We start from the raw sequence: 15,177 nt of genomic DNA on the forward strand, positions 1-15,177 counted from the left end.
GGTACTGCCCCCTTGGGGGCGGAGGGATTGCATAGGGGGGCATTAAGAGGCAAGGGGGCGGCAGGGGGGTGCTTGAGGTGGTCTTTTCTGAGAAGGGCCTCTCCAGAAGGTCTTAAAACCCAGGGACATTTTTATGGGAGAAGGTAGTTTGGTCCCAAGCCATATAGGGGAAGAATCCACACATGTATTAATACCGTTTAAGAAGCCCATCAAATTAAGAATTTACAGAATAGTGAGGTACTCTACCCTAGTTACTAAATGTGATATCTAATATTCTTGCTAAATGACTATCAGACTTTGAAAAGATGATATCACTGGATCAAGTTCATCAATTATGTTTAATTGAATAAACTAAAAAAATGTAATTGGATTTTGAATAAATATTCAATTAATTGTTACTGTTTGTTATTATCTTCCTTAGTGGGTCGTTGAAAAGCGCTATTCTGAATAATGATTTTTATAGTGTAGGGTAGGGGGCACTGGGCATGAGTTTGTGGAACCAAGGGGGCGGTGACCTGAAAAAGTTTGGGAACCACTCTTATAGATGTGTCAATGGGCTCAAGAAGTTGTCAGTGCACTTCCACTGTAAAGCAGTAATGTGGCTCCTGCCTTTTATATACCGCTTTCATAGTGGAATATCCAGCTTGGTGTAGATGAGGCCCTCAACCTTTTTTCTGCCTAAAGATGCATCGGATTGTGCCTTTATTTAGGGTGACCATATGAAAAGGAGGACAGGGCTCCTGTATCTTTAACAGTTGTATTGAAAATGGAATTTCAGCAGGAGTCATTTGTATATATGGAGAAATTCCCTCTTCATCACCACAGTTCAAGCTGCAGGTGCCCTGCCCTCTTTTAAGTCTGGTCACTCTAGTACAGCTCCTGCAGCTTGAACTGTGGTGATGAAGAGGGAATTTCACCAGGTTCTCCATATATACAAACGACATCTGCTGAAATTCCCTTTTCTATGCCCTGCCCTCCTTTTCATAGGGTCACCCTACTTTAATGCCATTGCCTCTTCTGTTTATCTTATAAACGTACAGGAGTCTTGTAAAGGCAATATAAAGATGCTGGAACTACACTGGAATTGGACGTCAGGGTCAGGCAGCTGCTGGGGTTGGAAATAATGAAAGTGGGGTTTGTGCACACTTTCAGCACCTTTTATATTGCGGGTTGTTTCCTAGATGTTCGCAAACTCTAAATTCAGACCAGACAACAAACCTTCTAATTTAAAATGCTCCAGAGCCGGAGAGAAATATTACTACAGTGACCTCTACCTCAAAGTGATTAAGCTAGCCAAAATATTTGCATTTCAAGGGATATTAATGAGCACAAACCCCCCCCCCCCACACACACATCTTGCCAAACTGAAAATATGTACGGGGCCAATGGTCTGGATGTTCCGTGTGGAGGGGGCGAGGGGCTTTTTAAAACAATGGCTGTTGGCCAGCTAAGGAATTCTTCCCTGATTAATTGTCTGCCTTTTAATTGATCAATTAAAAATTTCTATTTCAATAAGTTGCATACTGCCAAGGGCTCCATAGAGAGGCCTCTTGGAGATATTGAAGAAAACATTAGCTAGAAAATGTTAGATAGAAGAAAAGTCGATTACCAAAAATAAATAAATTACAAAAGCCTTCCTCTATTACTGTAATACATTCCTCAGAATGAAACAACAACAATGTTCAGATGACACCAGGGGTTGGCTGTGGAAATATAAGGGAAGACTTGGGCCTCACCTAGACCAAGGTTTTTTACTGCGACAATCTCGCGATTTTATGATTGCGAGATCGTAGCCCTGGTCTACACGTGGTGCGTAACATTGCGACCACCATTTTGTTTGTTTTTTATTAAAGCAGACGGAGCGCATGAGCGCTTGTGCGAAAAATGGTGAGGTGTGTGTTTTTTTAAAAAAAAATACTTTCCCCTCTCCTCCCACCCCACCCCCGATGGGCACAGAGCTCCTGAGGAGCTCTGCTCCCCTGCGCGGTCCCTGGCTCCTTGCGGTTACTCGCAAGGAGCCGGGACATTTTGCAACGCCCACCCACACGTTCTGTGGTATTGAGATCAGCCCAAGACCGTGGAAAAAGCGGGCTAGAAGTGTAGGGCGAGATCCCAAGGAAAGGGAAGGATCATCCCTCCCTGCTCCCAGGATCCCCTGTGTCATGTAGACGCACAGGGATGATCCCTGGGCGATCCCCGGGATATCACCCCATCTAGCTATGGCCTAGGTATCCTCCGTTAGAATCCAACTAAAGTAGACCCATTGAAATGAATGGCACTCAAATTCGTCATGACTAACTTAAGTACGAGTTTAGTCGGACTCTACCCCTGGTCCTGAGTTGTTTAATATGTTGACAACTAGGCAGTTAGTGAAGTTCTTTTAACACAGGTGCAATATGTGCTGCACTGAGGATATTAACAGCTGTCCTGAGGAAGCGGCTTTGCAACCAGCCCCTTTTTAACTTATCTACATGGGCTGTGTGCCCAGACTGGGAAGACCGCCAGGTACCAGCAAACACACCAAATGAAGAGATAACACTTAATTTGTATTTCTCACACAGTTCAAAACATAAAGAAACAGAACAGTCTTTCTGTGCTTACGCCGAAGTCAAAGCCAGTCCATAAATCCATCCAGTTGTCATAAAGGGTCCGGGAGAGAGGGTCACGACAGTCCACAAAGCCAGTCCGAGTTCCAAAGGGCAGGAGAGAGTCACAGAGTCCAAGAAGTCCGTAGTCCAACCGGTATAGCAGAAACACGACAAGGCCAAGGTTTCAAGGTCCAGAGCTTTCTCAGGCAAACCAGATTAAGTCTGACAAGATCCTGGCCTGCGCACTGTTACTTAAATACCCAAGCCCAGAATCACAGCTGTTCCCTGTTTATCTGGCGTTTAGTAGCAATACACTTGGATCTGCGTAACGCCTCCTTCTCCGCCCTTTGTTGTTTGAACGATGGCACCGGTAAGATGTTTGTTTGCTCTTCCTCTAAGCCTGAGCTGGAGGGAGCCTCTGCTGGCTGCTGCCCAGCCATGCTGGTACTGGGTCCAGCCTGCGGCTCTTCATCCCCAGACTCCTCATCATCAGATACCTCACAGTTCCTAACAACAGCTGCATTCTGCACTAGCTGCAGCTTCTGAACCAGCTGCAAGGGCAGCCCTACGTACACTCCATTACAATAGTATATTTGTGAGGTTACTAGGCAAGGATCTACACTACTGCTTTAAATTGGTTTATAACAGTAGTGGCAACTGTTGGGGCCCAGGTCACATACCATATACAGTTTTCAAACCATTTTCAAAGTGCCATATCCTGCTTGGTGTAGATCTGGCCTAGGGCATGGATCACATAGCTAGGCTACCCCTTTCCAGGGATGGGTGCAGCTGGTGCACCAGCCGAAGCTGGTAACGGGTGCTCCGAACCACTGAGGTCACTCGGAGCTCTAGTGACAAAGATGGATTCAGGAGCGTAAACCTACTTCAAAGGGTTGTCGTGCCGATCATAAAGGAAGGAGGAGAAGCCCTGCAATGCTATTTGAGCTCCTTAGAGGAAAAGTGAAATATAATTCAGAGACATGAGAATTCCAAGGTATGATCATGTTTCCATTCAGGAAGTGTGAATTAATTTGGTTCACTTTAAAATGCAAACCAACCTGAATTCTCCATCCCTACTCCTAGCAAGCACTAGATCCACACACAGATCCCAAGAGAAAGGCACCTGGCACATGAGATTATTCCAAGCTTCAGCTAATGCTCTGACTTGATCTGTTCCAAAATTGTTTCTGTTACTACCATCCCATAAACCTGCTCCCTCCCGTCCCTCAACCACAAATACATTGTGTGGCTTCTCCAACTTTTGTGCAGTTTTTCCCCAACCGAAAAGGCTGAAATGCCTCTCATAGCTTAATCACTGCCAGTAAACTAAATCATTGTCAGTAGTTTTAGCCTCACCCCCTTGCCTTTGGCCACACCCACCGCTGGAATGTGCCCTCGGAGATCACAATCACTTTATTATGGTGGAGACCAGCACAACATTGGCCGGATCTACACTAGTCTTATAATGTTGCTAGTGTCCCTTTCTAACGTGGTTCTCTGTATCGGTTCTCTGTAGCTATAACGTTACTGCAGGGCACATGGTTCAATCTTCTCCCTCTTCTGTGAGAGCTGCTGGGTTTGCTCCGCCCACTGCCTGCCTCATTTCTAGCCAGCAGTGCAGGGCAATAGTCATAAGCACACACAAACTCCCTCCCTCCCAAAACATCTTAACACAAGTCCCAGGGAATTGCCTGAATGCATAGGAGTCAGCCACTTCACTGAAACTAAGCAGGGTCAGGTCAGGTCTGGTCAGGGTTGGGATGGGAGACCAACTTGAAAAGTTTTAGCAGCAGCCCATGAGTTTTGGACTTTGGACCCTTGTTAATTTCCCTGCAGGGAGCTCCTCAGCTCCTTTGCAAAGAGGGGGGAAATGTTAAAAAAAAATCATAAAAAATCAACCAATGACCCAATTTGATTCAAATTTTAAGGCAGGATGCATGGGGGTACTTCACAATAAAAGCAGATTCTAAGGTGGAAAACTTCTGAGTCCTTTGCATGCAATTGTCAGTGATTGTACAGTATAAGGCTGGTGTGATTTATCTGCTGTAGCAGATAAGATAGCAAACGGGGTGAAGGAAGGAGAACAGGAAGTGGGCGGAGCAAACCCAGCAGCTCTAAGAAAGGGAGAGAAGAACGAGGCACATGAATCTGTAGCCACGCTGGAACTAAGAAATAGAACCGGTAAGTAAAACTCATTTACAACGTTGGAGACCCAGGGTCACGTGACGCTGTGTGTCACAGTAACCCATTCAAAACATTAGAATAACACCAGTGTAGATTCCCACATTAATTCAGCAACAGCAACCATACAAAGCAGTACAGATCCTTAGTTCCCATCTCCCAGAAATTGAACAGTCCTCTGAGGTTAATGGGTTATGATGTGTCCTCATAGCCAAGTGGCAGAATTTAGCAACCTTATAGGTAACTGAGGGGTTTCTATCAGCAAGGAGGAACTTGGTATAAAATTCTTCGGTGTTACCTGGAAAGTCCTGTAGTAGAGGATGGATTAAGCTTGACCAGGCCTCTGCGTAGAACGAGCAGTGTAAAAGCACATGAAAGGATGTCTCTATCTCACCTGAATCACATGGGCATAACCTTTGGGAGACTGGAATTCCTTGATATCTGCCTTCTGTGAACTTGGAACTTGGAAGTCATCATGCTCTCTTCTGTTAAATGGAATTTGACCCTCAGTCTGAAAGAGGTTCAACTCCCCTGAAGCAAAAGCTATGCCTTGCCTGTCCCAGGGCCCATGTTGTGCATCCTTGTTTCCAGGGGGTTCCCAACCTGAGGCCATGTGGGTCCTGATTCAAATCCCAAAAGTCCCCAGAGCTATAATAATAATAATAATAATAATAATAATAATAATAATAATAATAATAATATAATAATAATAATATATTTCCTACCCACCTCTCCCTCTGGATTGAGTAAGGGAACAACACTGAATACAAAATGCTATAAAATACATAAAACTGTTTAAAAACATATAAAACTAATACATTATTAAAATAACAGTCAGACATCTTAAAATTCGACTAGGTAGGCCTGCCGGAAGAGATCAGTCTTTATGGCTTTCTTAAATTCAGAAAGGCTGTTAAGTTGGCGGATCTCTCCCGGAAGGCCATTCCACAGTCTGGGAGTGGCAGAAGAGACGGTCCTCTGGGTAATGGTTGTCAGTCGAGTTTTGGCTGACTGGAGTAAATTCTTCCCAGAGGACTTGAGTGTGCGGGGAGGATTGTATGGGAGAAGGCGATCCTGCAGTTAGCCTGGACCCAAACCATGTAGGGCTTGAAAGGTAATAACCAACACTTTGTACTTTGCCCGGAAACTAATTGGCAGCCAGAGGAGTGATTTTAAAATTGGTGTAATATGGTCACCCCTAAGTGTACCGGTGACCAGCCTGGCTGCCATGTCCTAATGACTTGGAGCCTACTCCTCTGTCTTGGCCTTTCGTCAAAGAGGAAGGACTTGCATGATATGGCGTATGCACCTTCTCCTATTCATTCCAGGCTCAGCAGTTATGGATAAGCACAGGACAAGTGCCAGGGCCAGACCAGGCCTGTGGGTGGTCTAACTATGAGCCAGGCCTGGCAGGTGTATTTTCTAAGGCACCAACGCTGCAATTAGGAGATGGGGCTGGACTGTCCTCTTTTGTAGAGGACGGTCCTCTGTTTGAAGGCATCCTCTGCTAATTCTGGATTAAAAATAAAGGACTATAAGAACTGGTGCCCAATTAGCACCTGAGCAGAAGACTGAAGAGAAGACCTCTTGCCACCTTCTTGCCGTCCCTTTTGTGTCACGTCTTTTCAGATCTAAGCCTGTGGAGAGGGCCTGTCTTGTTTTTAATCTGCATACAATGCTTATTAAAAGTTCTTCAACAACAGAAACAGTTCGAAATCAAAGTGGCCACTCCATTTTTTTCTGATGTCCCTAACAACTTTTCATAATAAGCTACCCACTTTAATTTTATCATATTCGAATTCTCGAAGCCTTGGTGTGTTTCTTGGACCATTATAATATCCGATCCTTCTTTATTAAACATTTGTTCTATTCTCTTCCTTTTCACGACTGCCCCCAAACCTTTAACATTGAGTGTTGATACTTTTATCTTTTTATCCATATTCACCCTTTTGAAATCTCTTCCGATCCCTTGTGCTCTGCAACTCAAATTTACTTACATAAAAACACAAACTCATATTATGTCATATTATTCAGATTCGTGGCGTTTACTCAACGGGATTAGGCCTGGATTCTCGTACTTTTCCCCAGTTCATCATACATACTCCAGGATAGATTATATATTTGTCTCAAAAGATTTTGTAACGAAGATTAGTAAAATGGAAATGGGGGTAATAAAAGTAACTGATCATGCCTTGTTAAGTTTAGAATTTACAGTTAAGAAGAATTATAAAGAGGCATATAGATGGAAGTTGAATACAAAAATATTGAAATATAATAAAGTGGTAGAGAAAATTCAGAAGGAATTGTCGGAGTCATGGGAAATTAACGAAAAGGGAGGAACAGCTGGGTCAGTCGTTTGGGACACCATGAAGGCTGTAGTAAGAGGAATCTGTATTAGAGAGATGTGTAGCTTAAAAAGACAACAATGTGCAGAGCAGGAAAAGTTAGAGATAGAAATTAGAAATTTGGAGGAAGAATATTGGCGAGGTAAAGATAAATATAAATTAGTAGAAATACAAGCTAAGAAGAAACAATTAGAAAATGTAAATATAGAGGAGGTTCAAAAGAATTGAATTTACATGAAAAGGGAATATTTCGAAAACAGTAATAAGAATTCTAGGTTGCTTGCCAGACTCACACAAAAAGAAAAAGGGAGGAATGGGATAGAAGCATTGAAGGATAATCGAGGGAATTATTGTCATATAATGAAAGATAAAATAAAAAAATTTCAGGAATTTTATCAGGAACTATATAAGGGTAAAGAAACTCAACAAGAAAAGGTGGAGGAGTATATTGGAAGGTTTGTAAAGAATGGAATAAAACCAGAATATAAAGAGTTAATGGAGAAAGTAATAACTCAAAGAGAAGTTGAAGATGTTATTGATAATTTAAAAGTTGGTAAATCACCGGGAGCAGATGGTTTAGGACCAGAATATTATAAGGTCTTCAAAGAATTTTTAGTTCCAAAACTATTGGAACTTTATAATAGGATATTATTAGGAGAGAAGATACCTGAATCATGGGAACATTCATTGATAATTCTGATCCCAAAACCAGATAAAGATTTGACTAGTCCCGATTCTTATAGACCTATCTCGTTAATAAATCAGGATGCTAAAATTTTCACATCTATTATGGCTAAACGATTAAATAAATTTATATCAGAATATATAGGAGAAGATCAATGTGGGTTTGTGGTAGGAAGGCAGATGCATAATCTAGTGGGAAGAGTTTTAAATGTAATAAATGTAATAAAAAAATCAAATATTAAGGCAGGAATTTTGGCACTGGATATTTTTAAAGCTTTTGATTGTGTGAGCTGGCAGGCATTAAAGGTTATTGTAGATAAATTGGGATTTGGAAATAAATTTAAAAGCGTAATAGAACAGTTATATTCCCAAAATACAGCTGTAGTGGTGGTAAATGACGGACTCACTGAAAAGATACGACTAGCCAGAGGAACAAGACAAGGATGTCCGCTCTCGCCGGTCCTGTTTGTAATGGTTATGGAAGTTTTGGCGAAGGCACTAAGGGAGGATGAAGAATTAGAAGGAATTGGAGAGGTAAGGGAAATAAAGTTAAACATGTTTGCGGATGATACTTTATTGACCATTAAGAACCCAATAAGAAAATTAGAAAGAATTAAATATCAGTTGAGGGAATTTGAAGAAATTACAGGGTTAAAAATAAATTGGTCTAAATCAGAGATGATGTTGTTTAATTATACTAAGAAGGAGGAAAAGGATTGGGAACATAAGGGAATAGAAATGAAAGTTAAGGAGGAGATTAAATATTTGGGAATTAAAATTACAAAAAATTTAGAGAATCTTGAAAAGGAAAATTTAACGAGGTTAAAGAAAGAGGTATTAGAGAAATTGGAGAAATATAAAAGATTAAATTTATCTTGGTTTGGAAGAATAGCCTTAATAAAAATGAAGATATTAGCTAAAATTAATTTTGTGTTTAGGATGTTACCAATAAAAATATCAGAAACGGAGATAAAAAGTTGGCAAACTATTATTAATAAATATTGTTACGGAGAAAAGAGAGCAAGAGTGAATAAAAATAATTGGTATCTAAGCCAAAAAAAGGGTGGATTGGGTCTCCCAAATATAAAATTATACTACGTAGCAAATAGATTAAGACATATTGTAGAAGCAATTATAGGAGTAGGAGATTTATACTGGATGGAAGAAAAAACTATAAGTAACGTAGAGATGAATTTGGCCAATGTTTTTTTTAAAGATGGAGGGAGAAAGTGGGTTGGAAGTATAGATAATCCACTCCCGAGGACTCAATGGGAAATTTGGAGTAAATTTATAGGGAAGCTGCTTCCGAGCAACTCTCCCTTAGCACCGATAATAATGTTAAAGAATTTCCCAGAGGATCTGAAGGGTAGATTATGTAAAATATTAAAAGAGAAAAGTAAAATGAAATTAAAGGATTGGTTAAGAGATATAAAAACAAGAGAGGATATGGAAAAATTGTTAAAGGAGAAAAAATTATCTTGGTTAGAATATGGGCAATTAGAACAATGGAATAAAAAGTGGATTAAAGATAATAGAGTTTGTAGAAAAATGACGAAGTTTGAAGAGTTAATAGTAAATAAGGAAAAAGGGAAAGGAGGTAGTATAGTTTTAAAAGGGTTAATGAGTGAAATATATAAATTATTGTTAGAGAAGGAGTTTAGAGAGAACCCAGAGAAAATGGTATGGGAGTCAGATTTGAAGGTATAAATAGGGCGACAGAGCTGGGAGGGACTATGGAAACAAAGAGTGTTGAGAAGTTTATCAGTGAGAATAAAGGAGAACTATTTTAAAATTTTATGGAGGTGGTACCTAACCCCGATTAGATTTAATAAGATAAATGATCAGCATTCAGCAAATTGTTGGAGAGGTTGTGGGGAAAAAGGAACGTATTTACATATGTGGTGGCAATGCAAATATGTACAAAGATTATGGAAGATGGTGTTTTCAGAAATTGAAGAAATAGTGGGAATGAAAATAGAACAAACACCAAAGATTGCATTGCTGTCACTATTTGAAGATATAAAGTGTGGAAAAGGAACTATAGAGCTGATATCGAGTTTGCTGGTTGCAGCGCGATTGATGGTAGCTAGGAACTGGAAGATTCAAGGGGAATATTCTATTGAAGAATGGTACAAAGAAGTATGGGATATAGCCATTAATGATAAATTAACATGTAATATTAAGTGGAGAAAAGGCGTAACTAAAATAAATGAGTCTGAAGGAATCTGGAAACAGTTCCTAATATTTGTGTTTACTAAGGGAAGTGGGAAACCGCCAGCAGAGGAAACGATCAGATTTTGGACTCAGGAATGATCCCGAGGTGGGGGGTGCACTTTTATGTTAAGAATGATTATGTTGTAGTATGATAATGTATAGGTAATACTTATTCAACATATATGTACTCAACATTTATTCAATATGTATGTAGCAGTTGTTTGATGTTTTTCTTTTGTTATTATTATTACTATTGTAATGTTTTATGTATGTTTATATAGTGTAGAAAACAAATAAAAACTATATATAAAAAAACAAAAAAAACAGAAACAGTTCTATATAGGTACCTCTTCTGTGTTGCAGGCGCCTCCTCCCAGCATCGCTCTTCACACTGGATGGCTTCATGGAACATCTTAGTTCCATCATAGAGAAAGAAGATCCCAAGGAGTATTTGGTGGCAGTGATGGCCATCATTAAGGTAGTAGCAGCCATAACCTGCGAGGTGTTCACTGAGAGATTCTGAGGAGGTGTTGTACAGGAGAGGCTGTGCTCTATGAGCTAGCCTTTTCCAGAGGGTGACAGCGGCCCAGACTTCTGGTGCCGCTGGGAGACCTAGGAGTGCAGGCCCGAAAACCAGCTCTGGGAGACCTAGGAGTGCAGGCCCGAAAACCAGCTTTGGGAGGCCTAGGAGTGCAGGCCCGAAAACCAGCTTTGGGAGACCTAGGAGTGCAGGCCCGAAAACCAGCTTTGGGAGGCCTACGAGTGCAGGCCCGAAAACCAGCTTTGGGAGGCCTAGGAGTGCAGGCCCGAAAACCAGCTTTGGGAGGCCTAGGAGTGCAGGCCCGAAAACCAGCTTTTGGGAGACCTAGGAGTGCAGGCCCGAAAACCAGCTTTGGGAGACCTTGGAGTGCAGGCCCGAAAACCAGCTTTGGGAGGCCTAGGAGTGCAGGCCCGAAAACCAGCTTTGGGAGACCTAGGAGTGCAGGCCCGAAAACCAGCTTTGGGAGACCTTGGAGTGCAGGCCTGAAAACCCGCTTTGGGAGACCGAGGAGTGCAGGCCTGAAAACCAGCTTTGGGAGACATAGGAGTGCAGGCCTGAAAACCAGCTTTGGGAGACCTATGAGTGCAGGCCCAAAAACCAGCTTTGGGAGACCTAGGAGTGCAGGCCCGAAAACCAGCTTTGGGAGACCTAGGAGTGCAGGCCCGAAAACCAGCTTTGGGAGACCTAGGAGTGCAGGCCCGAAAACCAGCTTTGGGAGACCTATGAGTGCAGGCCCGAAAACCAGCTTTGGGAGACCTAGGAGTGCAGGCCCGAAAACCAGCTGGGAGACCTAGGAGTGCAGGCCCGAAAACCAGCTTTGGGAGACCTAGGAGTGCAGGCCTGGAAACCAGCTTTGGGAGACCTAGGAGTGCAGGCCCGAAAACCAGCTTTGGGAGACCTATGAGTGCAGGCCCGAAAACCAGCTTTGGGAGACCTAGGAGTGCAGGCCCGAAAACCAGCTTTGGGAGACCTAGGAGTGCAGGCCCGAAAACCAGCTTTGGGAGACCTAGGAGTGCAGGCCCGAAAACCAGCTTTGGGAGACCTAGGAGTGCAGGCCCGAAAACCAGCTTTGGGAGACCTAGGAGTGCAGGCCTGAAAACCAGCTTTGGGAGACCTAGGAGTGCAGGCCCGAAAACCAGCTTTGGGAGACCTATGAGTGCAGGCCCGAAAACCAGCTTTGGGAGACCTAGGAGTGCAGGCCCGAAAACCAGCTGGGAGACCTAGGAGTGCAGGCCTGGAAACCAGCTTTGGGAGACCTAGGAGTGCAGGCCCGAAAACCAGCTTTGGGAGACCTATGAGTGCAGGCCCGAAAACCAGCTTTGGGAGACCTAGGAGTGCAGGCCCGAAAACCAGCTTTGGGAGACCTAGGAGTGCAGGCCCGAAAACCAGCTTTGGGAGACCTAGGAGTGCAGGCCCGAAAACCAGCTTTGGGAGACCTAGGAGTGCAGGCCCGAAAACCAGCTTTGGGAGACCTAGGAGTGCAGGCCTGAAAACCAGCTTTGGGAGACCTAGGAGTGCAGGCCCGAAAACCAGCTTTGGGAGACCTATGAGTGCAGGCCCGAAAACCAGCTTTGGGAGACCTAGGAGTGCAGGCCCGAAAACCAGCTGGGAGACCTAGGAGTGCAGGCCCGAAAACCAGCTTTGGGAGACCTAGGAGTGCAGGCCTGAAAACCAGCTGGGAGACCTAGGAGTGCAGGCCCGAAAACCAGCTTTGGGAGACCTATGAGTGCAGGCCCGAAAACCAGCTTTGGGAGACCTAGGAGTGCAGGCCTGAAAACCAGCTTTGGGAGACCTAGGAGTGCAGGCCCGAAAACCAGCTTTGGGAGACCTATGAGTGCAGGCCCGAAAACCAGCTTTGGGAGACCTAGGAGTGCAGGCCCGAAAACCAGCTTTGGGAGACCTAGGAGTGCAGGCCCGAAAACCAGCTTTGGGAGACCTACGAGTGCAGGCCTGAAAACCAGCTTTGGGAGACCTAGGAGTGCAGGCCCGAAAACCAGCTTTGGGAGAGAAGGTTGTTCTAGCCTCTCTTGGCTATGTTCAGGGCTGCCCGTGAGCCCTTGTCTTAACTCTGGGAGAGGCTGCAGCTGGGGCCTAGGAGGATCAGCTGGGATCACACAAAGGAGCTGAAAGTCAGACAATGAATCAGGCAGACAAGGTTCAAAGGGAAGCAGTCAGTGTGATGCAGCCCAGAAATAGGGGTTTCGGCACCTTCTCTGAGAGAAAAGGAGAGCTCCCTGTCCCTTCTCTTCTTTCTCCTGTGGCAGCAGAGAAGCCTCCTTCTCTAGGGTGACCCTATGAAAAGGAGGACAGGGCTCCCGCATCTTCAACAGTTGTATACAAAAGGGCATTTCAGCAGGTGTCATTTGTATGCGTGCAGCACCTGGCGAAATTCCCTGTCCTCCTACCTTTCCTTCTCTTTATCAGTCTAGCATTTCTCTGACTTACGGTTTTTAAGCTCTTTTAGTTCTGGGTGAGGCTGTCCATCTCTTCCCTGTTCCCGCTGGGTCTCGGACACTCAGATAGGGGATGAAGAACTCCCAACGGGGGACTCAGCAAGGTCTCAGGTGGGGGAGGGGGAGGGGAGGCACAAAAGCAGGCAACACAGGTGTGAAGTGCTGTGCAGAGTGGTGGAGGTGAGCTGATGTGGTCGGGGCTGGAGCACCCAGACCCACCCCTCTCTATGGGGCTCCAGGCACTGATGGGGTTCTACTGGCTTGCTTTGCTTCAGCTGCTGGTGAGAGACGCGCGGCCTGCCCACATGAAGAAGAGGTGGAAGCTCTCGACAGCCCGGCTGGCGCACACCAGTCCAACCGCCTTCCAGTGGAGCAAGAAAGGCCTTCTCCACCTTTATGCCAACTGTAAGAGGGTAAGTGACAGCCCACGCCCCAAGCCGGGAGCGGTTGCAGTGCTTCTTATTAATTTATTTTATTTTATTTATTGCCTTTATATACCGCCCCGTAGCCGAAGCTCTCTGGGCGGTTTACAAAAGTTAAAAACAGTAAACATTAAAACAAATATACAAAGTTTAAAAAGATAAAAAGCATAGAAACACAGTGTCCTTATAAAAACAGCTATTCTGGGGTCCGTTAAAAACAAACAAACTCAGCATATGTTGTTAAATGCTGTTAAATGCCTGGGAGAAGAGGAAGGTCTTAACCTGGCACCGAAAAGGTAACAATGTTGGCACCAGGCGAGCCTCATCATGGAGATAATTCCATAATTGGGGGGCCACCACTGAAAAGGCCCTCTCCCTTGTTGCCATCCTCCGAGATTCCCTTGGAGTAGCCACTCGGAGGAGGACCTTAGATGTAGAGGGCAGTGAGAGGGTAGGTTCATGTCGGGAGAGGCGTTCCGTCAGGTATTATTAGATGATTACTCTTGAGAAATCCCCACCCTTTGTTCACAGATTTTTAAAGGGCATTATAGTCAAATCTTGTGGTTTACCTGTAGTTCCTCTGTCCGCTTATTTTGTTTTTGGCAATAACCGAACAATAGCACAATCTCTGCAGGTGTAGATGAGCTTAAGGGTATGGTCCCTCTGGAGGCTTGTGCCCCATTTATTCCTTCCCCTTTCTTTGCTTTTGTGGGATGGCTGAATTGGCAATTTTTTTAGAGAGCTCATTTGGTCCCAGTGTGTTACGAGTAGGTTAATTAATAGTTTCCTCTTTGTAACCAGCTAATTATTTTATCATGTTTAATTCTTTAAAGTTTATTGCACTTTTCCAGGTACAGTTTGTCTCTGAAATCACTAGGTGTTCTTACCCCTGAAATATCTGGGGGAGGGGGTTGACCAGAAGAGTTCTATGGCGGACTTTTGGCTCAGAACTAATGCAGAGTTTTCCTCAGAAGGAACCACAGGAAGTCTTGTGATGTATCACAGTGGGGAAACAGGTGGGAGAAGTAACAAATTCCTTCTTTTTCCTCTGTAATAGAAGCGGCTTGAGTATTTTGTCAATGAAATCCAGGGCATACTTGGGTCCGCTGATGTAGAAGTCAACTTGGTGGTTGTAGATTTTGCCCAGAAGCTTTGGCACTACATCCAAGAGGAAGACCAGGTGCCTCTGAATGCTGTGCTGGCTGCCCAGTACCACACCATGTGAGTGTTGCCTACAATTTCTCCCTCCTGGGGACCAGCCAGTGGCCAGTCGATTCAGCACTTATGATAGACTAGGACTGACTGGCTGATTCTGTGATGTAGCCTGTCAATCCAATCCTGATGGGACAGAAGAAGAAGAAGAAGAAGAAGAAGAAGAAGAAGAAGAAGAAGAAGAAGAAGAAGAAGAAGAAGAAGAATTTTAGTGGGGAAATGCTTCTGATTTTTCTCTTTGTTTCTTCTTTGTAGGAAATTGTCAAGATCTGAAAAGTTGTCCTGCAGTACTATTGGCATCTTCTACAGCACTAGAAACACTGAAGTAGGAAATCAAAGATCTCATTGTGGTTCTGATACATGTGAAGGGTGAGAACAAGGATGTGGCAGAGTTGAGGACCCTCTGTGTCCCTCAAAAGGCCTTTTAGCTTTCCCCAAATCAAAGGTCCCTTTTGCACTCTAGTTCCACCTCATGGGATGGTTCCTCAACCTCCAATGGGAACTAGAGGGCAGCCTTCTGGCAAGGGACACTTAGAG

The sequence above is a fragment of the Elgaria multicarinata genome, chromosome 13, assembly GCF_023053635.1.
Source record: "Elgaria multicarinata webbii isolate HBS135686 ecotype San Diego chromosome 13, rElgMul1.1.pri, whole genome shotgun sequence".
Lineage (NCBI taxonomy): Eukaryota > Metazoa > Chordata > Lepidosauria > Squamata > Anguidae > Elgaria > Elgaria multicarinata.